Source organism: Trichosurus vulpecula, chromosome 5, assembly GCF_011100635.1.
Source record: "Trichosurus vulpecula isolate mTriVul1 chromosome 5, mTriVul1.pri, whole genome shotgun sequence".
NCBI lineage: Eukaryota > Metazoa > Chordata > Mammalia > Diprotodontia > Phalangeridae > Trichosurus > Trichosurus vulpecula.
Genome location: NC_050577.1, coordinates 187,014,853 through 187,039,253, shown reverse-complemented (window position 1 = coordinate 187,039,253; position 24,401 = coordinate 187,014,853). Strand labels below are relative to the sequence as shown.

Below are 24,401 nucleotides of genomic sequence, written 5' to 3'. Positions count from 1 at the left end.
TGCTTCTTTTTCTGAGATAAATTAACAGCTACCTTCTCTTCTGCCACCTGAAACTTTCTAGCTAGCTCTTCTAAAGGAAAATTCAAATGCTGTACCATAGAAAGCTTCTCATGCAAATAACCTAACTCCTTTTTCCTCTGAAGCTTTTCCTCCAGCAATTTGTCTCTGTGCTTACATATAATACAATAGCTTGCTAGCAAGGCCCAGCCTCTTCTACACACCCTTGTCAGTTCTTTTCCCCAGTTCTATTGGTATTCCTTGCAAACATCTTTCTAAATCTCTGGGTGCTCCCTTCTGTAGCCTCAGTTCCCAGTTTTCACACAATCCTATGCTTTTAGCCCATTCTGTCACCAGGGAGGAATAAGGTAAATCCTCCAATCCTGTGATATCCATTTCCTTCCCTAAAGCCTTCCTGTTTCCAAGTAGAGGTTTTATTTTGTGATCCCATCCTCATCACCAAATGTAGTGCCAATGTGATACCCACAGTGGGTGCTATGAATATCTTGGCATATTTCTGAATCACAAAACAGAACAGACTCTTTCCATGGACGATGAAACCAAAATATTTATGCAAACACCAGAAAGCCAAATCCATCATAGTAATAAAGAAAGCCACCATAGTAACCAATAAATCAATACGCACTACCAATGCCGGGGTCACCACCATCCCCAAGCCTTCCTTACCTTATGGCCTTCCCACAAAGGAACTCCCTTAAGCAAAATCACTCCCTCTCACTCACACTAGCTGCTCTGTGTCTCTGCCTGCTTCCTCTTTTTCCAAGCTCTAACTCACTCCATCTCTCTCCCAGCTCTGACTCACTCCAACTTTCTGCTCCACTCCTTCCTGCTCCACCCATTCGGCAAGCTCCTTGTGACTCAGGTTTCTATGTAACTCAGACAGGTCACATGGGCTTATTAATGGATGGGAAAGCTCTTTCCATTTTCATTAACATAAAAATAGGATGGAAAGACACAGATAGTAATCATAACTATGAATGTGAATGGGATTAACTCTCCCATAGAAAAGAAGTTGATAGTAGAGTGGATTAAGAACCATAATCTTACAATATGTTGTTTACAAGAAATGCATTTAAAAAAGAGGGATGCACATAGAGCAAAGGTAAAAGGCTGGAGCAGAATATATTATCCTTTACCTGAAGTAAACAAAAAAAAAAAGAGCAGATATACCAATCTTGATCTCAGGCAAAGCAAAAGCAAAAATAGATCTAGTTAAAAGAGATAAGGAGGGAAACTACATCCTGCTAAAAGGCACCATAAACAATGAAACAATATCAATAGTAAACATATATGCACCAAGTGGTACAGCATCCAAATTCTTAGAGAAGTTAAGGGAGTTACAGGAACAAATAGATAACAAAAATATACTAGTGGGGGAACTCAACCTCCCCCTCTCAGAACTAGAAAAATCTAACCACAACATAAACAAGAAAGAAGTTAAAGAGATGAATAGGATTTTAGAAAAGTTAGATATGGTAGACCTCTGGAGAAAATTGAATGAGAATAGAAAGAACCTATTTCTCAGCAGTATATAGCACCCACACAAAAAATGATCACATATTAGGGCATAAAATCCTCATAAACCAATGCAGAAAGGCAGAAATATTAGATGTATCCTTTTTAAGATTATGATTCAATATAAATTATATACAATAAAGACCATGGAAAGATAGATTAAAGATTAATTGGAACTAAATAATACAATCTTATAGGATTAGTATCAAGATTGGCAATCTGCTCTTTTTGTTTGTTTGTGTACTTCAGCTAGAGGATAATATATTCTGCTCCAGCCTTCTACCATTGCCCTATGTTCTTGTAAACAACATATTGTACGATTGTGGTTCTTAATCCACTCTGGTATCCACTTCCTTTTTATGGGAGAGTTCATCCCATATCGAATGAGTGGGTCAAACAACAAATTATAGAAACAATTACTAACTTCATCCAAAAGAATAACAATAATGAGACAACATGCCAAAACTTGTGGAATGCAGCAAAATATGCTCTTATGGGAAGTTTTATATCTCTAAAGGCTTACATGAATAAAATAGAGAAAGAAGAGATGAATGAAATGTGCAAGCAAGTAAAAAAGCTAGAAAAAGAACAAATTAAATATCCCCAAGTAAAAACCAAATTAGAAATTCTGAAAACTAAAGGGGAGATTAATATAATTCAATTTAAGAAAGCTATGGAAATAATAAATAAAATTAAGAGATGGTTTCATTCATTTAAAAAACCTGATAAAACAGATAAACCTTTGGTTAATTTGATAAAAAAAAAAAGAAAGAAGAAAATCAATTTGCCAGCATCAAAAGTGAAAAAGATGAATTCACAACCAATGAAGAGGAAATTAAAGCAACAACTAGGAGCAATTTTGCACAACTGCATGCCAATAAAAATGACAATCTTAGTGAAATGGATGAATATTTACAAAAATATAAATTCCTCAGATTAACAGAAGAGGAAATGAAATACATTGAATAACCTATTTTCAAAAAAAAAATTGAACAAGCCATCAATGAAATTCCTAAAAAAATTGCAAGTGCCAGGTGGATATTTACAAGTGAATTCTAACAAAAATTTAAAGAACAACTAATTCCAATACTATATAAACTATTTGGGAGAATAGCCAAAGAAGGAGTTCTACAAAATTCTTTCTATGATACATGTATGTTTGCTGATACCTAAAACAGGAAGAGCCAAAACAGAGAAAGAAAATTACAGACCAATTTCCCTAATGGATATAGATGCAAAAAATTTAAATAAAATATTAGCCTAGAGATTACAGCAACTTATCTTGAGGATAGTATACTATGACCAGGTAGGTTTCATACCAGGCATGCAAGTTTGGTTCAATGTTAGAAAAACTATGAGCACAATTGACCATATCAACAAAAAAACTAACAGAAATCATATGATTATCTCAATAGGTACAAATAATCATTTGATAAGATACAACACCCATTCCTATTAAAAAAAACAGAAGAGAGCATAAGAATAAATGGAGACTTCTTTAAAATGATAAGTAGCATCTACCATAAACCATTAGCAAGCATTACATGTATTGGAGATAAGCTAGAAGCATTTCCAATAAGATCAGGGGTGAAATAAGGATGCCCATTATCACCGCTGTTATTCAATATGGTACTAGAAATGTTAGCTTTAGCAATAAGAGAGAGAAAAAAAAGAAACTGATGGAAATAGAATAGGCAAAGCCAGAAAACAAAACTATCACTCCTTGGAGATGATATGATGGTAAACTTAGATTATTCTAGAGAATCAAGTAAAAATTACTTGAAATAATAAATAACTTCAGCAAAGATGCAGGATATAAAATGAATCCACATAAATCATCAGCATTTCCATATATAAGTAAGAAGCCCAAGAGCAAGAGACAGAAAGGACAATTCGATTTAAAGTTAGTGTAGACATTATAAAATATTTGAGTCCACCTGCCAAAACAAACCCAGAAATGATATAAACACAATTATAGCACACTTTTCACATAAATAAAGTCAGATCTAAACAATTCAAAAAATATCAGTTGTGCATGGGTAGGCCAAGTGAATATAACAAAAATGACAATTCTGCCTAAATTAATTTACTTATTAAGTGTCATACTCATCAAATTACCAAAGAATTATTTTAAAGAACTAGAAAAAACACAATAACAAAATTCAACTGGAAGAACAAATGGTCAAGAATATCAAGGGAATTGATGAAAAGAAATGCTAGGGAAGATGGTTTAGCCATACCAGATCACAAATTGTATTATAAAGTAGCAATCATCAAGATGATTTAGTACTCACTAAGAAATAGAGTGGTGGATTAGTGGAACAGGTTAGGTGTACAAGAAACAACAGTCAATGACTACAGCAATCTATTGTTTGATAAACTACAAAAGTAGCTTCTGGGATAAGAACTCACTATTTAACAAAAATTTCTGGGAAAACTGGAAAATGGCATGGCAGAAACTAGGCATAGACCAACATCTTATACCCTATACCAATGTAAAGTCAAAATTGGTACATGATTCATAAACAAAAGTTGATAATTATAAGCAAACTGGGACAGCAAGGAATAGTTTACCTGTTCATTTTATGGAAGGAAAGAATTTATGACCAAAGAAGAGATAGAGAACATTATGAAATGCAAAATGGATGATTCTGATTACATTAAATTGAAAAGTATTTGAACAAATAAATTCAATGCAACCTAGATTAGAAGGGAAGCAGAAAGTTAGAAGACAATTTTTATAGTCAGTGTCTCTGATAAAGTCCTTGTTTCAAAAATATATAGAGAACTGAGTAGAATTTATAAGCATGCAAATCAATCCCCAATTGATAAATGGATGAAGGATCTGAACAGGCAGTTTTCAGAGGAAGAAATTAAAATTATTTATAGTCAAATGAAAAAAATCCCCTAAATCATATTACTTAGAGAAATGGAAATCAAAATTATTTTGAGAGACTGCATCACACCTATCAGATTGGCTAACATGATAAAAGAGGAAAATGGTAAATGTTGGAGAAGATGTGGGAAAATTGGAACATTATTGGAATGGAAGCATTATTGGCACAGTTTTGAATTGAACCAACCATTCTGGAGAGGAATTTAGAACTATTCCCTTTGACCCAGCAATACCACTTCTATCCAAAAGAATTCATAAAAACAGCAAAAAGACTTACATGTACAAAAGTATTTACAGAAGCTCTTTTTGTGGTAGTCAAGAATTGGAAATTGAGGGGATGTACATCAATTATGGAATGACTGCACAAGTTGTGGTATATGAATGTAATGGAATACTATTGTGCTATAAGAAATGATGAGCAGGGGTACTTCAGAAAAACCTGGAAAAACTTATATGAACTGATGCTGAATTGAATGAGCACAACTAGAATATTGTACACAGTAACAGCAACACTGTGTAATAACTGACCTTGACAGACTTAGCCCTTCTTAGCAATGCAAGGATTTAAGACAACTCCAAAAGCCTCATGATGGAAAATGCCATTCACATCCAGAGAAAAACTTTGGAGTGTGAATGCAGATGGAAGCATATTATTTGCTCTCCTTTTCTTTTGTTGTTCTGTTTTGTTTCTTCTCATAGTTCCTCTCTTTAGTTCTAACTCTTCTTTACATAATGACTAATGTGAAAATATGCTTAAGATGAACATATAAGTAGAGGCTATATCAGATTGCATGGTGTTTTGGGGAGTGGGGAGGTGAAGTTGGGGGAGAAAATTCAAAACACAAAATCTTATGGATATGAATGTTAAAAACTAAAAATAAACTAATTGATTATTTAAAAAAAGACAAATGAGGCCTCTATCAGAAACATTGGCTGTAAAAATTGCTTCCCAACTCTTTGCTTTTCTTCTAATACTTCTTTTATTTGCTTTCTGCAAAATGAAAAAAAATAATGCAGTCAAAATTATCCATTTTGCATTTCATAATGTTCTCTATCTCTTCCCTGGTCATAAATTGTTCCCTTCTTCATAAATCATACAGGTAAGCTATTCCTTGCTCTCCTAATTTGCTTATGGTATCACCTTTTATGTTTAAATCATGTTTCCATTTGGACCATATCTTGGTATATGGTGTGATATGTTGGTCTCTGCCCATTTTCTGCCATTTTATTTTCCAATCTCTCCAGCAGTTTTGTCAAATAGTGAGTTTTCATTCCAGAAGTTGGAGTCTTTGAGTTTGTCAAATGTTATACTACTGTATTCATTTATTACTGTGTCTTGTGTACTTAGCCTGTTCTGCTAATGCAGAACTCTATTTCTTGCACAGTGCCAAAAAGTTTTGATGATTTCCACTTTATAATATAGTTTTAGATCTGGTATGACTAAGTCACTTTCATTTGCATTTTTCATTAATTCCTTGATATTCTGGACCTTTTGTTCTTAGAGGTAAATTTTGTTATTATTTCTTCTAGCTCTATAAAATAACTGGTATTAGTTTGGTTGGTATGGCACTGGATAAGTAAATTAATTTAGGTAGAACTGTCATTTTTATATTGGCTCAGCCTACCCATGAGCAGCTAATGCTTTTCCATTTATTGAGATCTGACTTTATTTGCGTGAAAAGTGTTTTGTAACTGCATTCATATAATTCCTGGGTTTGTCTTGGCAGGTAGACATCCAAATATTTTATATTGTCTACAGTTATTTTGTATGGAATTTCTTTCTATCATTTCCTGTTGGGTTTTTTTTTTAGTAATATAAAGAAAAATTGATGATTTATGTGGATTTATTTTATATGCTACAACTTTGCTAAACTTGTTAATTATTTCAAGTAGTTTTTTTAGTTGATTTTCTAGGATTCTCTAAGTATATGATCATATCATCAGCAAATTGTGATAACTATGTTTCTTCATTGCCTATTCTAATTCTTCAATTTCTTTTCTTCTCTTATGACTGAAGATAACATTTCTAATAACAATGGTGATAATGGACCTCCTTGTTTCACCCTGATCTGAATGGAAATTTCTTCTATATTATTCCCTTGACATATAATGTTTGCTGATACTTTTGGGCAGATACTACTTATCATTTCAAGGAAAACTCCATTTATTCTTATGCTCTCTCATATTTTTAATGAGTGTTGTATTTTTCAATAGCTTTTTTTACATCTGTTGAGAGAATCACATGGTTTCTGTTAATCCTGTTGTTGATATGATCAATTATGCTGATAGTTTTCCTCATATTGAACCAGTTATGCATTCCTGGTATAAATCTCACCTATTATCATGATAAATTGCTATAACCTTTTTGCTAATATTTTATTTAAAATTTTGGCATCAATATTCATTCAGAAATTAGTCTATGATTTTTTTTCTTTGTTTTAGTTCTTCCCAGTTTAGGTATGAGTACCATATCTGCACCATAAAAATATTTTAGCAGGATTCCTTTCTCTATTTTTTGAAATAGTTTATATAGAATTAGATTTAATTGTTTTCAAACTGTATTGTAGAATTCACTTGCAAATCCATCTGGCCCTGGATATTTTTTCTTAGGGAGTTCCTTGAGGGCTTATTAAATTTCTTTTTTTTTTTCTGAAATGGGGTTATTCAAATATTTTATTTGCCCTTCTGTCCATGTAAGACATTTATATTTTTTAAAATTTTCATTCCTTTCACTCAAATTGTCAGATATATTGCCATACAGTTGGGCAAAATAGCTCCTAATTATTGTATTAATTTCTTATTCATTGCTGTTGAATTCATCTTTTCATTTTTTTATATTGGTAATTTGCTTTATTTCTTCCTTTTTTCTAAATCAAATTAACAAAAGGTTTATCTATTTTATTGTTTTTTTAAATAAAACCAGCTCTTACTTTATTTGTTACTTCAATGGTTGTCTTAATTTCATTTTTATTAATCTCTCCTTTGATTTTCAGAATTTCTAATTTGCTATTTATTTGGGAATTTTTAGTATGATTTTTTCAAGCTTTTTTATTGCATGACCAATTCATTGATCTCCTCTTTCTCTATTTTTTTCATGTAAGCATTTAGAGATATAAAATTTCCCCTAAGACCTTCTCTGGCTACATGCCATAAGTTGTGATATGTTGTATTACTGCTGTCATTCTCTTTGATGAACTTATTGATTTCTTCTATGATTTGTTGTTTAACCCTCTCATTCCTTAGGATTATATTAATTTCCAATTAATTTTGTCTATTTTTTCATGAACCTTTAGTGCACATAATTTTTTATTGCATCATGATCTCAAAAGGATTCATTTAATATTTATGCCTTTCTGCATTGCATTGCATGGTTTTTATGCCCTAATACATGGTCAATTTTTATAGCTATGTTATACCTCTGAGGAAAAGGTATATTCCTTTCTATTCTCATTCCATTTTCTCTAGAGGTCTACTATATCTAAATTTCTATTCTAAAATTCTATTCACCTCATAACTTCTTTTTAGATTCCTCTAGTTTTGAGAAGTATTGTTCTTTTTATTTAATTTTGGTTGGATTTATTGAGTTCTAAAGGGGGATAGTTCAGGTTCCCCACTAGCATAGTTTTACTCTCTATTTCTTTCTGTAACTCACTTTCTCTAAGAATTTGGGTGCTATACCACTTGTTTCATATATGTTTATTATTATTACTACTTCTTTGTCTGTGGTAGCAAGATGCAGTTTCCTTCCTCATCTCTTTTAGTTAGATCTATTTTTGCTTTTGCTTTGTTTGAGATCAGGATTGCTCACCCCACTTTTTTTGCTTCAGCTGGAACAAAATACATTCTGCTCCAGCCATCTGTTCCATGTGTATCTCTCTGCTTCATAGATATTTCTTCTAAACAAAATATTGTAGGATTCTGGTTTTTTATCTGCTTCCATTTTATGGGACAATTCATACCATTCACATTCGCAGTTATGATTACTAATTGTGTCTTTCTATCTTATCCTCTCATGTACACTTTTCTCTCTCCTTTCACCCTTTCCCTCCTCACCAGTGTTTTGTTTCTAACCATCATCTCCATCAATTTACCCTCTCTACTATTCCATCCCTCTCCCTTTCCTTCCTCTTTCTCCTCCTACTTCCCTATGGGCTAAGATAGATTTCTATAATCAACTGAATGTGTATGTTTTTCCCTCTTTGAGCCAAATATGATGAGAGTAAGGTTCAAATAATACTTGCCTCCCTTTCTTTCCTTTTACTGTAATAGGTATTTGCGCCTTTTCATGTGGTGTAATTTACCCTATTCTGTCTTCCCCTTTCATCTTCTCCCATTACAATCCTTTTTTTTGCTCCTTAATTAATAATTTTATCATCACATCACATTCAACTTATACCCACATCTTCTGTCTATGTATACTCATTCTAAGTCCCCTAATATATTCTCAAAATTTACAACTATCATCTTCCTGTGCAGAGATGTGAACAGTTTAACCTTATTGAATAATGTGTCTTTTTCTTTCCTGTTTATCTTTTAATGCTTCTCTTGAGTCTTGTATTTGAAGATTAAATTTTCTGTTCACCTTTGCTTTTTTTCTTCAGAAATGGTTGAAAGTCCCCAATTTCATTGAATAGCCATCTTTTCCCCTGAAATATTATGATCAATTTTGCTAGGTATTTGATTCTTGGTTGTAATCCAAGCTCCTTTGTCTTCTGGAGTATCTTATTCCAACTCCTAATCCATTAATGTGGAAGCTGTCCTGTGTAATCCTAAATGTGTTTCTACAATATTTTAACTATCTCTTTCCAGCTGCTTACAATATTTTCTCCTTGACCTGATAATTCTGAAATTTGGCTACAATAATCCTTAGAGTTTTCCTTTGGGGATCTTTTTTTCAGGAGGTTATCAGTGAAGTCTTTCAATGACTATTTTATCCTCTGGTTCTAGGATATCAAGGAAGTTTTCCTTGATCACTTCTTGAAAGATGCTGCCCAGGATCCTTTTTTGATCATGACTTTCAGGTATTCCAACAGTTCTTAAATTAACTCTCTTGGATCTATTATTTGGAGCAGTTGTTTTTGATGAGGTATTTTATATTTTCTTTTTTTTTTTTTAATTTTTTTTAATGCAATTTATTTATTTAACAAATTTGGTTTTCAGCATTGATTTTCACAACAGTTTGAATTAAAAATTTTCTCCCCATTTCTGCCCTCCCCCCCCCCACTCCAAGATGGCGTATATTCTGGTTGCCCTGTTCCCCAGTCAGCCCTCCCCTCTATCACCCCCCTCCCCTCTCATCCCCTTTTCCCTTCCTTTCTTGTAGGGCAAGATAAATTTCTACGCCCCATTGCCTGTGTATCTTATTTTTTAGTTGCATACAAAAACTTTTTTTGTTTTTGAGCATCTGATTTTAAAACTTTGAGTTCCAAATTCCCTTTCCTCTTCCCTTCCCACCCACCCTCCCTAAGAAGTTGAGCAATTCAACCTAGGCCACACATGTATTATTATGTATAACCCTTCCACAATATTCATGTTGTGAAAGGCTAACTACATTTTGCTCCTTTCCAACCCATCCCGCTTTATTGAATTTTCTTCCTTGATGCTGTCCCCTTTCCAAAGTGTTTGTTTTGATTACCTCCACCCCCATCTGCCCTCCACTCCATCATCCCCCTGCCTTTTATTTTTTTTTTTATCTTCCTCCCTCTTCTTTCCTGTGGGGTAAGATACCCAGCTGAGTATGTATGGTATTCCCCCTCAGGCCAAATCTGATGAGAGCAAGGTTCACTCATTCCCCCCTCACCTGCCCACTCCCCTCCTCTCCTAGAACTGCTTCCTCTTGCCACCTTTATGGGAGATAATCCACCCCATTCTATCTCTCCCTATCTCCCTCTCTCAGTAAGTTACTCTCTCATCCCTTAATTTCATTTTATTTCTTTTAGCTATCTTCCCTTCATCCTCAACTCACCCTGTGTCTGCTCTCTTTCTTTTACATATATATATATATACACATACATACACATACATACATATACACATAGATACATGCATACATACACATTCACTTATATATACACATAAACATATATATATGCATATATATATATGCATATTCCCTTCAACTACCCTAATACTGAGGTCTCATGAATCGTACTCATCATCTTTCCATGTAGGAATGTAAACAAAACAGTTCAACTTTAGTAAGTCCCTTGCAATTTCCGTTTCTTGATTACCTTTTCATGCTTCTCTTGATTCTTGTGTTTGAAAGTCAAATTTTCTATTCAGTTCTGGTCTTTTCACTGAGAAAGCTTGAAAGTCCTCCATTTTATTGAAAGTCCATATTTTGCCTTGGAACATGATACTCAGTTTTGCTGGGTAGGTGATTCTAGGTTTTAATCCTAGCTCCATTGACCTCCGGAATATCGCATTCCAAGCCCTTCGATCTCTTAATGTAGAAGCTGCCAGGTCTTGGGTTATTCTGATTGGGTTTCCACAATATTCAAATTGTTTCTTTCTGGCTGCTTGCAGTATTTTCTCCTTGATCTGGGAGCTCTGGAATTTGGCAACAATATTCCTAGGCGATTTCTTTTTGGGATCTATTTGCGGAGGCGATCGATGGATTCTTTCAATTTCTATTTTGCCCTGTGGCTCTAGAATATCAGGGCAGTTCTCCTTGATAATTTCCTGAAAGATGGTATCTAGGCTCTTTTTTTGATCATGGCTTTCAGGTAGTCCAATAATTTTTAAATTATCTCTCCTGGATCTATTTTCCAGGTCAGTGGTTTTTCCAAGGAGATATTTCACGTTGTCTTCCATTTTTTCATTCCTCTGGTTCTGTTTTATAATATCCTGATTTCTCATAAAGTCACTAGCTTCCACTTGCTCCAATCTAATTTTTAAAGTAGTATTTTCTTCAGTGGTCTTTTGGACCTCCTTTTCCATTTGGCTAATTCTGCCTTTCAAGGAATTCTTCTCCTCATTGGCTTTTTGGAGCTCTTTTGCCATTTGAGTTAGTCTATTTTGTAAGGTGTTGTTTTCTTCAGTGTATTTTTCAGTATTTTTTTGGGTCTCCTTTAGCAAGTCATTGACTTGTTTTTCATGGTTTTCTCGCATCCTTCTTATTTCTCTTCCCAATTTTTCCTCTACTTCTCTAACTTGCTTTTCCAAATCCTTTTTGAGTTCTTCTATGGTCTGGGGCCAGTTCATGTTTTTCTTGGAGGCTTTGGTTGTAGGCTCTATGACTTTGCTGTCTTCTTTAGGCTGTATGTTTTGGTCTTCTTTGTCACCAAAGAAAGAATCCAAAGTCTGAGACTGAATCTGGGCGCGTTTTTGCGTCCTGGCCATATTCCCAACCAACTAACTTGACCCTTGAGTTTTTCAGTGGGGTATGACTGCTTGTAGATTACAGAGCTCTATGTTCTACGTTTGGGGGGGAGGTGCCAGCTCTGTCAGAGCCGCACTCCTCCTTCCCCAAGGACCCCCAGTCCAGACTGGGCTCAGATCTTCGGCAGGCTGTGCACCCCTGCTGTGATCCGCCACTTATTTCCCCCCACCAGGTGGGCCTGGGGCCGGAAGTAACAACAGCTGTAGCTGCCCCACCTCCGCTGCCCCCGGGGCTGGAAGCCGAACCGCGAACTCCTTCCACTCCCGCAGCTTTTCCCACTAACCTTCTCCGCAGTCTTTGGTGTTTGTGGGTCGAGGGGTCTGGTAACTGCTCCCGTATTCAGGGCGCTAGGGCCCCCTCCGCCCGGCTTCCGGTCCGGATCGTCCACGCCGCTCAGGCTGGGCTCTGCTCCACTCCGTTCCCAGCTCCCAGCTCCCAGCTCCCAGCTCCGTGTGGAATAGAGCTCACCCAGAGACCATCCGGGCTGTCCTGGGCTGGAGCCCTGCCTCCCTCCGCTGTTCTGTGGGTTCTGCCGTTCTAGAACTGGTTCAGAGCCATTTTTTATATTTTCTACTATTTTTTCATTCTTTCGATTTTGTTTGACTGATTCTTGATGTCTCCTAGAGTCATTAGCTTTCACTTGTTCAATTAGAATTTTTGAGGAATTATTTTCTTCAATTAACTTTTGCACCTCCTTTTCCATTTGATCAATTCTACTTTTTAAGGAATTGGTTTTTCACTGGAGTTTTTTTCATTTGGACCACTATATTTTTTTAAGGAATTGTTTTCTTCATTCCTTTCCCCAATTTTTCTTCTCTCTTATTTAACTTTTAACATCCTTCTTGAGCTCCTCCAACAATGCTTTTGGGGCTTGAGACCAATTCATATTCCCCCTTAAGGTTTTGGGTGTAGGGAAATAGACAATGTTGTAATCTTCTAAGTTTTTTTTATTTTTATCTTCCCTGTCCCTATAGCAACTTCCTATGGCCAACATTTGTTTCTGGTTCTTGCTCATGTTTTTTTGCCTATGTTGTTGCATTTCAAGTTGAGCTCTCAAGTTGAGGGTACAAGGGGCACTGTCCCAAGCTCCTTTTGCTGGATGCCAGGGGCTGGTCACTGAGTTTGTGTGCTGGGGTCTTAGATGCTGGTGCCTGGAGGCTGGAGGGATCTGGCAGCTTTCCTGATGCTTACCTGGGGTCCTAATGGTGACTAGCGTGTACTGTGACCAGGTAGGTTTTCTGTGCATTTTCCCAGGGCTACACTAAAATATATGGAGGTCTTGCCCCTAGAGGATGCCTGTTCACCCTAGGCTACACTGAAGCATGTGGTGCTTCTTGGCAGTGGAGTCTGAAAGCTTCCCTGACTGTGCTAAACATGTGGGAGAGGGGGACACTGATGTTGGCATTTTCCTTTTTAAAAAAAAAATATTTTTAATTTTTAATTTACAACACTCAGTTCAACAAGTTTTTGAGTTCCAAATTTTCTCTCCCTCCCTCGCCTTCCTCCTCCCCCACCCAAGATGGCACGTAATTCAATATAAGCTCTACATATATCTTTGCATTGAACTTATTTACATAACAGTGCAGTTGTAAAGAAGAATTATAAACAATAAAATTAAACATGAGAAAAAAGAAATGAAACAAAAAAGGAGGCGGAAAAAGAGCACAAAGAGTTTGCCTCAATCTGCATGCAGACCCTATAATTCTTTCTGTGGGTATACATAGCTTTTTGCATCATGAGTCCTTTGGAGCTGTCTTTGAACCTCGCATTGATGAGGAGATCCAAGTCTATCAAAGTTAGTCCTTACAGATACCACGTGTCTGTAATCATTATGCCTCAGTTCATATAAGTCTTCCCAGATCAAAATGAAGTCCATATGCATCTCATTTCTTATAGCACAATAGTATTCCATTACATTCATATACCACAATTTGTTTAGCCATTCCGCAGCCGATGGGCATCCCCTTGATTTCCAATTCTTTGCCACCACAAAAAGAGCCACTATAAATATTTTTATACATTCTGGTCCATTTCCCATTTGTGTGATCTCTTTGGGATACAGCCCTAGAAATGGAATTGCTGGGTCAAAGTGTATGCACATTTTTAGCCCTTTGGGCATAGTTCCAAATTGCTCTCCATAATGGCTGGATCAGTTCACAACTCCAGCAACAATGTAACAATGTTATAATTTTCCCACATCCTCTCTGGCATTTATGATTTTCTGTTTGGTCATGTTAGCCAATCTGACAGGAGAGATGTGGTACCTAACAGGTATTTTGATTTGCATTTCTCTTGTCAATAGAGATTTGGAGCATTTTAAAATACGACTATAGATATTTTTAATTTCTTCCTCTGAAAATTGCCTGTTCATATCCTTTGACCATTTTTCAATTGGGGAATGACTTGTCTTCCTATAACTTTGACCCAGTTCCCTGTATATTTTAGAAATGAGGCCCTTATCAGAGACACTGGTTGTAAAGATTCTTTCCCAATTTTCTGCTTCCTTCCTAATCTTTGTTGCATTGGCTTTCTTTGTACAAAAACCTTTCAATCTGACAATATCAAAATTATCCATTTTGCATTTTGTAATGCTATCTCTTGTTTGGTCATGAATTCTTCCCTTTCCCATAAATCTGACAGGTAAACTATTACTTGGTCTCCTAAATTGCTTATAGTATCAGCCTTTATTCCTAAATCATGAACGCATTTTGACTTTATCTTGGTATATAGTGTAAGATGTTGTTCTATACCCAGTTTCTGCCATACTATTTTCTTCTCCACACTGTGGCTCAAATCTCCTCCTAGTCTGTTGAGGTCAGCTTGCTACCGGCTTTCAGGGACACTTCCTGTCCTGGACTGAGCTCATCGTTTACCCAAGTAATACAGATTTTTCTTGGCAAACACGAAGTCACCCATGCTAAAATACTGCTGCACCTTATCTTTCCGCTCCTCCTGGGGGACTATTTTGTGGTTGTTTGGAGGTGAATATGGGAGAATGATTTACTCTTTTCTCCACCATGTTGGCTTCTGGAAGTCCTGAGGAAAATTCTTGAGTGTCTTCCTGAATAAGCTGATTAATGGGATTGTGATTCCATTATCTGGGAAAGGGTATTTGCTTTCCTGTTAATAAATGATGCAGCTATTATTACTGATGTTTGTGTAACTTGAAAGACAAGTTTAGACAGAAAGCAATTCCCCTGGTTTTATAAATGGGGAAAATCTCTTGATATAATGAATTGATGTGAAAGATAATGTTATTTAAATGGTTTGCAATATGTTATTGGAATATTGATTGTTTTTGAATGGTTCATGCAATATTATTGGGTACAAAGGGTATATGCAGAAATTCTTGAGTTCCACAATAATACCTGAAAGCACACAATATGTGTGTTGCTTTTGCCCAGCTGCACACACATACACACACACACACACACACACACACATGCATACACACATGTACACAATACTCTAAGGTTTATACAAGTGAGCTAGCAAAAAGTCTTGTTACATGCATGGGGAGTAGCAGAAAAGCCCTTTTACACATGAAGGCAGCAAGTTCTAAATCTTTCATAACCTATTGGTTAGTTTTTTGAATTAAAAATACAACTTTAGGAATGAGAGACTGCTTCCAAGAGGTTGAAAATGTTTCATGAGGTGACTCCAGAGGTAAGGCTTGAAGGAAGAGAGAGAATAAAGGCAGAGATGAGGAGAAGATACAATCTTGAATAAGAGGTGGAATACATTCTATGAATAAGTGTAAAGGTGAGAGATAATAGATTTAGTTCAAGGAACTGGTAGTATACAGACAATTTGTCTGGTTGTAATACATAAAGGAGCGTAAAGTAAAGCAAGACTGAAAAGGAAGGTTGTAGCTAAATTATGGAGGATCTTGGGTAATAAGAGAAAATAATTTCTATTTTATACTAGTAATAGGAAATGACCACATGGTGATACCTGTATATTAGAACAGTTATTTTGCTACCTCTGTAAAGGATTGATTGATGAGAATAATGAGTGGAGAAAGGAATTTGTGTTATGAAAATTATATAATAGTCAAGGTGAGAAGTAAGAGTAACCTGCACTAAATCAGTGGCAATATAAGTGGAAGAAAGAGGATTAATGCATGATTGTTATGGAATTGGCCATTTGTTGGATGTTGGATATGAGGGAAAAGGAATAACCAAAATTACACTTAAGTTGAAACCAATGATATTATTTTAAACATGTTGATATAACTCATGAATTTCTATTGGCCTTAAGTAATTTTATCTAAAGTTATCAATTTATTTTAATGATATTCACATATCGATAAATATTCTTTGTACATTTATCATTATCTGTTATCATCTCTTTTTATATTTACTCAAATATTCCTAGTATAAAAAATCATAAACATGCAATCTATATTTGATAATGTTGGAAACCCTGAACTTAGAAGAGTGGAGTAAAGTTTGTGTCTTTTGCTCTATTTTAGATAAATATACTTGAAAGAAACACATAAACTTAAATTAAACAAATAATAATTTAAAATAGATTCATGGGGGGAAAAAGCTTGAATGACTAGAAAAATATAAAACCTGAAAATTAATTTTTATCTTCACACATGCTGGTAGATGCTAACACACTTGCAAAAACCATATATTTAAAGCTACATTTTATAGATCCTCACTTGCAAAAATCAATAGAAAGCTTTAGTAGGTGGAATGTGTATAACAGTAACAAGTAAAAAGGTTAGTGTAAAAGTTAATGGTTCTATCAGGAATAAAGCGAGTTAAAATGTGAAGGAAAGGTCTGCCACAAGTGGTTCATTAACCTTTTGGAACCCCAGTGAATCCTTGCTGTAAAGATTACAACAAACCAAACTCAATCTCTACTAGCATTTGTTAATATTCCAGTGTCAAAAAAAAAAACACAGCATCTTTCATTCTTTTGAGGAAATTATTTTCAAATGAGAGTTACAGAAGAATATTGGTATCTGAGTGGGGACCAGACAGCAGAGAGAATCAGTGATAGAGTATCATGGACTTTTGCACCTTGAGATCTTTTCTTCCTATCTGATCCATGTCTGGATCTCCCCCTACAAAACAAACAAAGTACCAGAAAACAATTGAAGATTAGATGTGTAATGATTTTGTTTTCCCAGTTCAGTTTCTAACAAACAATTGTCTTTAAAATAGACAACTGCTATTGTAGTTTTAAAAAATCTAATTAGCTCTTATGTGGGCATTTCCAGCAAGTTACCTAAGTTCAGAATGAATAGATGCTTAACTGTTGTTTCCTTTTCATTTCTGCACATAATACAGGCAGAGTATAGTGGGGAATATTCCAGTAACTTTTTGTGTAAATAGTTGAAATAAAACCAATGAAATTCTTTTGGCACAAACATGTATCTCCAATAATTCTGATTTAATTCTGCTTTAAGGAAAGGTAGATTGAGTCATTAGATTTTCAATTTAAAAACTTGAAAGAGAAAAAAATGTGGCAAAAAACTATGGTTAGATAAAGGCTAGCACCAGTCCAGAATTGAGTATTTGAATTTATCTATTATATACCTGCCTCTTCCCACACTTTTCTTCATCCTCTTCATTTATTCTTCTAATTTATTTACCACTCCTCTTTTAATACTTTCCCATTTCCACTCTTTCCTCTTCTAGATTTCATTCCATTAACTTTCTGGGTAGAAGTTTAAATGAACAGCTGCTGCAGTAAACTTTGCCAATGTTCTCTAGCCAACCAACCAACAGGGGGTACTCTTGCACAGGATGCCTGGCTCCCCTTTGGAGACTGAGCTAACCTCTGTGACAATTTCAGAGTCCACCAGCTTGGAGCCTGAAATCCCAGCCCTTACATCCTTTCCAAATTTTACAGTTGTTAATCCATCCTGCTGGGCTGATTCCTTTCAAATTTCCATATAATCCACAAATGGAGAGGATTTTCCCCCTGTCTTTCTTTTCTTCTTCATTTTCTTTTTTAAAAGGGACATTCAATCTACAATTAGAGGAGGAGTAGCTTTTGGACTCAATCCTCAACATGAAATCTGTTATAAATAGATTCTGCCAAAATGCTGAAGAGAGTACAAATTTCTAATGTGCCAATTTTGTAATAAGTTGAATTCTCCTAGATTTTTTTTCCTGTAAGTCCAACTTCCATGTCATTTTATAATATTTTGTCCTTGAAAACTGATTCATCCTTCACCCACCCCTGAAGTACATGCCAGCACCACAATATCACCACTTTTTCTTTTAAAGGCTATGTGGTGTTCATGTTTTAAGCATTCCCATCTGTGACAGCTCGAGACAAAAAAAGTCAGCCTCAGTTTTGGCACAATTAAAGACTTCTTACAGTAATCTCATTTGTGCCTGTCCTAGCACTGTTCTTATTAGTCAGCATCCTTATCTCATAGCCACAGACGAGGATGGCATTGTGGCTCTCCTAACACAGTTGATATGTTGCCTAAAATGCCATCCAGATCTTTGTTACAGCAGACACCATCTTTGGAACAGACTCCAATGCGGAAAATTGCTGAACCCCTTAATCTGTTTCATTTTTCTTGCTTGAATGATGCTCTGAACAGGAAAACTTTGGAGAACAAAAGCTCCAACCATTTGAAATGCTGATTTTCAACTCAGCTACAATATGATGAGCATATAAACTGTTTGATAAGTTGGTCAATGATAATAAGACCTTTTATGGACAATATGATGTTTGCAGTTTAAAGTTCTCCTCAGTTGCCAAAAACCACTTTGTCCAGGCACAACAGCCCTCTTGAAGTAGAAATAAATTAGAACTTCCAATGAACAATAGTAGCCTAAATTGTTAAATTCGCATTGAATCTATTTTAGAAGCTCATATGTCTCATCATTCTTACCAAAATTTTGGTTCTAAATAAAGTATTTAAATTTTAAAAGTGATTTTTTAGTCCTGTCTCTTTGTATCAACACATTATAGAACCATAGACCTGAGACAGACTTCAGAGGCAACCTAATTTAACCTGTCTCTATATAGGAAGCCCCTCTGCAACATCCTACATGAGGTCAACCAACATTCATTTTGAGAACTCTAGAGATGATTATCCACAATTCTGATTGTTAGAATGTTTTTATTTATACAGAGTGGAAATTGCATCTCTAGCTTTCATACATTAATCCAATTTCTGTTGGAATAGTCAAAAAGAACAAATTGAATACCTCTTTTCTATGTAATCTTTCAGATAATTGAAGGGAACTTTACATACCCCTTAAGTTTTCCCATATCCTGGCTAAACATATTCAGTTTTTTCACTGATGCTAGTAAAAAAATGGTTTCTGGCTTGTAACAATGTTACTTGCAGCTACTGTGGCTATGTAAGGACAATAACACCAGCACCCAGGAGGGCTGCTAGCAGAGGGTCTTTTTTTTTTAGTTTAAATAATTATTAATTTATTTAATATTTTTAGTTTTCAGCATTAATTTTCACAAGAGTTTGAATTACAAATTTCTCCCCATTTCTACCCTCCTCCCCACTCCAAGATGGCATATATTCTGATTGCCCCGTTCCCCAATCAGCCCTCCCTTCTTTCACCCCATTCCCCCCCATCCACTTTTCCTTTACTTTCTTATAGAGCAAGATAGATGTTTATGCCCCATTGCCAATGTATCTTATTTCCTAGTTGCATGCAAAAACTTTTTTTGAACATCTGCTTTTAAAACTTTGAGTTCCAAATACTCTCCTCTCTTCCCTCCCCACCCACCCTCCATAAGAAGGCAAGCAATTCAACATAGGCCACATGGGCATCATTATGCAAAACCCTTCCCCAATACTCATTTTGTGAAAGACTAACCATATTTTGCTCCTTCCTATCCTATACCCCTTTATCCAATTTTCTCCCTTGACAGTGCCCCTTTTCAAAAGTGTTTGCTTTTGATTACCTCCTTCCCCTATCTTCCCTTCCTTCTATGTCCCCCCTTTTTATTCTCTTTCCTCCTTCTTTCCCGTGGGGTAAGATACCCAATTGAGTGTGTATGGTATTCCCTCCTCAGGTTAAATCCTATGAGAGCAAGATTCACTCATTCCCCTTCACCTGCCCCCTCCTCCCTCCCAACAGAACTGTTATTTCTTGCCACTTTTATGTGAGATACTTTACCCCATTCTATCTCTCCCTTTCTCCCTCTCTCAATATATTTCTCTCTCACCCCTTAATTTGATTTTATTTTTTTAGATATCATCCCTTCATATTCAACTCACCCTGTGCCCTCCATCTATATATATATATGTGTGTGTGTGTGTGTGTGTGTGTGTGTGTGTGTGTGTGTGTGTGTATGTATATGTATGTGTATATTCCCTTCAGCTACCCTAACACTGAGGTCTCATGATTTATACACATCATCTTTCCATGTAGGAAAACAAAACAGTTCAACTTTAGTAAGTCCTTTGTGATTTCTCTCTCTTGTTTACCTTTTCATGCTTCTCTTGATTCTTGTGTTTGAAAGTCAAATTTTCTATTTAACTCTGGTCTTTTCACTGAGAAAGCTTGAAAATCCTATATTTTATTGAAAATCCATATTTTGCCTTGGAAAATGATACTCAGTTTTTCAGGGTAGGTGATTCTTGGTTTTGATTCTAGCTCCATTTACCTCTGGAATATCATATTCTAAGCCCTTTGATCCCTTAATGTAGAAGCTACTAGATCTGGTATTATTCTGATTATGTTTCCACAATACTCAAATTGTTTCTTTCTGGCTGCTTGCAGTATTTTCTCCTTGATCTAGGAGCTCTGCAATTTTGTGACAATGTTCCTAAGAGTCTTATTTTTGGGATCTTTTCAGGAGGTGATCGGTGGATTCTTTCAATTTCTATTTTACCTTCTGGCTCTAGAATATCAGGGCAGTTCTCCTTGATAATTTCTTGAAAGATGATATCTAGGCTCTTTTTTTGATCATGGCTTTCAGGTAGTCCAATAATTTTTAAATTATCTCTCCTGGATCTCTTCTCCAGGTCAGTGATTTTTCCAAGGAGATATTTCACATTGTCTTCCATTTTTTCATTCCTTTGGTTCTGTTTTATAATATCTTGATTTCTCATAAAGTCACCAGCTTCCACTTGCTCCAATCTAATTTTTAAGGTAGTATTTTCTTCAGTGGTCTGTTGGACTTCCTTTTCCATTTGGCTAATTCTTCCCTTCAAGGCATTCTTCTCCTCATTGGCTTTTTGGAGCTCTTTTGCCATTTGAGTTAGTCTACTTTTAAGGTGTTGTTTTCTTCAGTATTTTTTTGGGTCTCCTTTACCAAGTCATTGACTTGTTTTTCATGGTATTCTTGCATCCTTCTCATTCATCTTCCCAGTTTTTCCTCTACATCTCTAACTTGCTTTCCCAAATCCTTTTTGAGCTCTTCAATGGCCTGAGACCAGTTCACGGTTTTCTTGGAGGCTTTTGATGTAGGCTCTTTGACTTTGTTGACTTCTTCTGGCTGTATGTTTTAGTCTTCTTTTTCACCAAAGAAAGATTTTAAAGTCTGAGTCTGAATTAGATGAACACTAATCTCTCATGGAGTTGTAGAGATCTTGTAAAAAGTTATGGTGACTCAGTTACCCATTCTTTCCAGCTCTGTTTATCAGTCAGTGTTTGGGGAGGTTCTGGTGGGCAAGGAGATACCAAGTCTGTAGGTTTTTTTTAATCATCTCTTTCTTTTATCATCTACCACTGCCTGCAAATTGTCATGTTCTTGCTTCCTTGGAGAGGAACTGAGATTCAAGCAGCCAACCTCTTTTACTGAAGTGGACCTATCTGAATTATCTGAAAGTTACCTATAAAAGCTGTCCCCACTTTAGAGTCATGTTACTACCTTGATGCACTTGAAATTAAACCCTCTTGATTCTCTTTGTGTTTTGCCTTCTTAATAAGAGTGAAAGCCAAAATGAAGAGTTTTCTTTTCAGCAATCACCTGAGGGATCAGAGGTAATTCTTTAATGTCTTCTTTTCACATCCTCACTTGTAGGTTTAGTCTGAATAATATGAGTTAGTAGTCATTTAGTCAATTCTACTTCAGGGAGCCAAGGTGGCAGAGTAAGCAGTAAATAAATATCTATAGCTCTTCCATATTGACCTCCAAACAACCATAAAATAGTGACCCAGAACAAGTCCTGGAACAATAGAGCTAGAAGAAAGACAAGGTAGAGTGGTCTTTCCGGCCAGGAGACTTGGAGGATTGGCAAGAAAGGTCTGCCTGACTCAGGTAAAAGGAGAGTACATGTCAGGAACAGAAGCAACTGAGAAAGGCAGCAGCAAGCAACACTTTAAAACCAGGAGGAGATCTTGAGCTGGTTAATGCCAACACCAGAATGGAGTCCAAGCCATGATAGTATTTGACTCTGTGCAGTGTACTCAGCCAGCCAAAGCGTCCCTCAGTGGGGCTGATATATATTCTGGCTGTTGTACTCTGAAGATTGAATATGCTAAGCCAACACATCTGAATGTATTCAAGAATGGTCAAGATAACTGGGACTAAACTCACCCCAACCTCAGTAGACAAAGTGACCCTGGCAGCAATTCCAATAAGTGTCAGAGACAGCCTCCTCTCCTGGGAGATCATCTTGCAGAATATGGAGGGCCTCACGATGGGTACCACAGCCACTAACATGATGAGGGGTATGGGTCCTCTCACCTCACTATGAAGGGAGAAAGATGGGCCTACCAAGGGGGAAATCATTAGGGCCCATGCTGATATGGCCCTCAGTATGGGTGCCACCCCTCCTCCACTGCCTATGTATGGCCCCCACAAGACAGCCCTGTGCTGATGGTGTATGGCCTTGATCAGTCTAAAATGAACTGTGACCATGTCTTCAGTGTCTTCTGTCTCTATGGCAACATGGAGGATGTAAAGTTCATGAAGCGCAAGCTGGGGGCTGCCATGGTAGAGATGGTGAATGGCTATGCCATGGACAGAGCGATCACTCACCATAACAATAACTTCATGTTTAGACAGAAGCTGAATGTGTACCTTTCCAAGAAACGGGCCATCATGCCTGGCCAGTTCTATGGGCTAGAAGATGGGTGGTGCAGCTACAAAGACTTTACTGGCTCATGCAGCAGTTTGTTCTTTACTCGAGAGCAGGTAGCTAAGAACAGGATCCAGCACCCCAGCAACATGCTGCACTTCTTCAGTGCACCCGTGGAGGTTAACTGAAGACAATTTTTTTTAAGATCTGCAATGAGCTAGGAGTGAAGTGGCCTGCCTTGGTGAAGGTGTTTTCAGGGAAAAGTGAAAGAAGCTCCTCAGACCTTTTGGAGTGGGAGTCTAAGAATGATGCCCTGGAGACCCTGGGCTTTCTGAACCATTGCCAGATGAAGAATCCAAATAATTTTTACTCCTACACCCTGAAGCTATGTTTCTCCACTGCTCAAGCATCCTTCCTAATTGCACACCCAGGACAAGGCCTGAGCAGGAAGCCCAAACTCCTTTCTTTTTTGCCATATTATTATTTTTGCAAAAGTTCTTGTATTCTTTTTCTAATGCTAATTTTAATAGAGGTTTAACCATAGTGGAAACCCTGCAAGTCTGGAATAGGCAAGTCTCCATCTCTAAGGTTAAACTTCACTTTTTGAAATTATTGTACATGTGATTTTTTTCCTGTTCATACATTTATGCTGCTTGCCCCTGTGCTCCCAGCACATTTTAATAAAATTGTTTGGAAAATTTAAATAAAAAATTAGAAGAGCAATGGATAGTCTACCTGTCAGATTTAAAAGGAAGGGAAGAATTCCTGACCAAAAAAGAGATAGATACCTTTACAAAATGTAAAATAGATAATTTTGGTTATATTAAATTGAAAAGCATTTGTACAAACAAAACCAATGTGACTAAGATTAGAGGAAAGTAGAAAGCTTGGAAATAATTCACACAGCAAATTTCCCTGATAAAGGCTTCAATTCTCAAATATATAAAGAACTGAGACAAATTTACAAGAATACAAGATATTTGGGGAGTGGAGCCAAAATGATGGAGAGAAAACAGGGAATTCCTTGAGTTCTCCCCCAAATACTTCCAAACACCAGTAAAAATGACTCTAAGCAAATTCTAGAGCTATAGAATCCAAACAAATAACAGAGTGAAACAAGTGTCCAGCCTAAGATGGCCTAGATGGGTGCTGGGGTCTATTGTACCATGCTGAGACAGGAGCACAGCACAGTGTGTGCTGTGCCAGAACAGACCAGGCCTGAGCATACTGGGCAGAGATGGCCTCAGCCTGAATCACTGAGCTGTGGCAGTTTTAATACTTCTCAATTCACAAATACCAAAGACAACTTAGCAGGTCAGTAGGAAAACTCTTTTGGACCTAGGTGAGACAAGGGCATGGTCTGGCCACAGCCCCAGTACAGAAGAGGTACCAGCAGCACTGGCAGCAGCAGCAGCAACAGCAGCAGTGGTAGCAGCACTGGATGATTCCAGAGGTCCAGGCCCACAGACAGTGGGGGGTGGGGAATCAAGTTGCTGATCAGAACAGGACTGTAGGGATCTCTTTGCTGGCTCTGAGGCAGAATTCTCTTGCTTTGTCCTGCTTGGATCTGGGTCACAGTCATGGTTAGCAGTCCTTGCAGAAGGAGGAGCACTGGG

The 24,401-nt window shown here is 36.6% G+C and overlaps 1 pseudogene; it reads left to right on the top strand.

Annotated features, from left to right (window-relative positions):
• Nucleotides 1–13,012: 13,012 nt before the first annotated feature.
• Nucleotides 13,013–23,323, top strand: LOC118851133 (annotated as a pseudogene).
• Nucleotides 23,324–24,401: the final 1,078 nt, after the last annotated feature.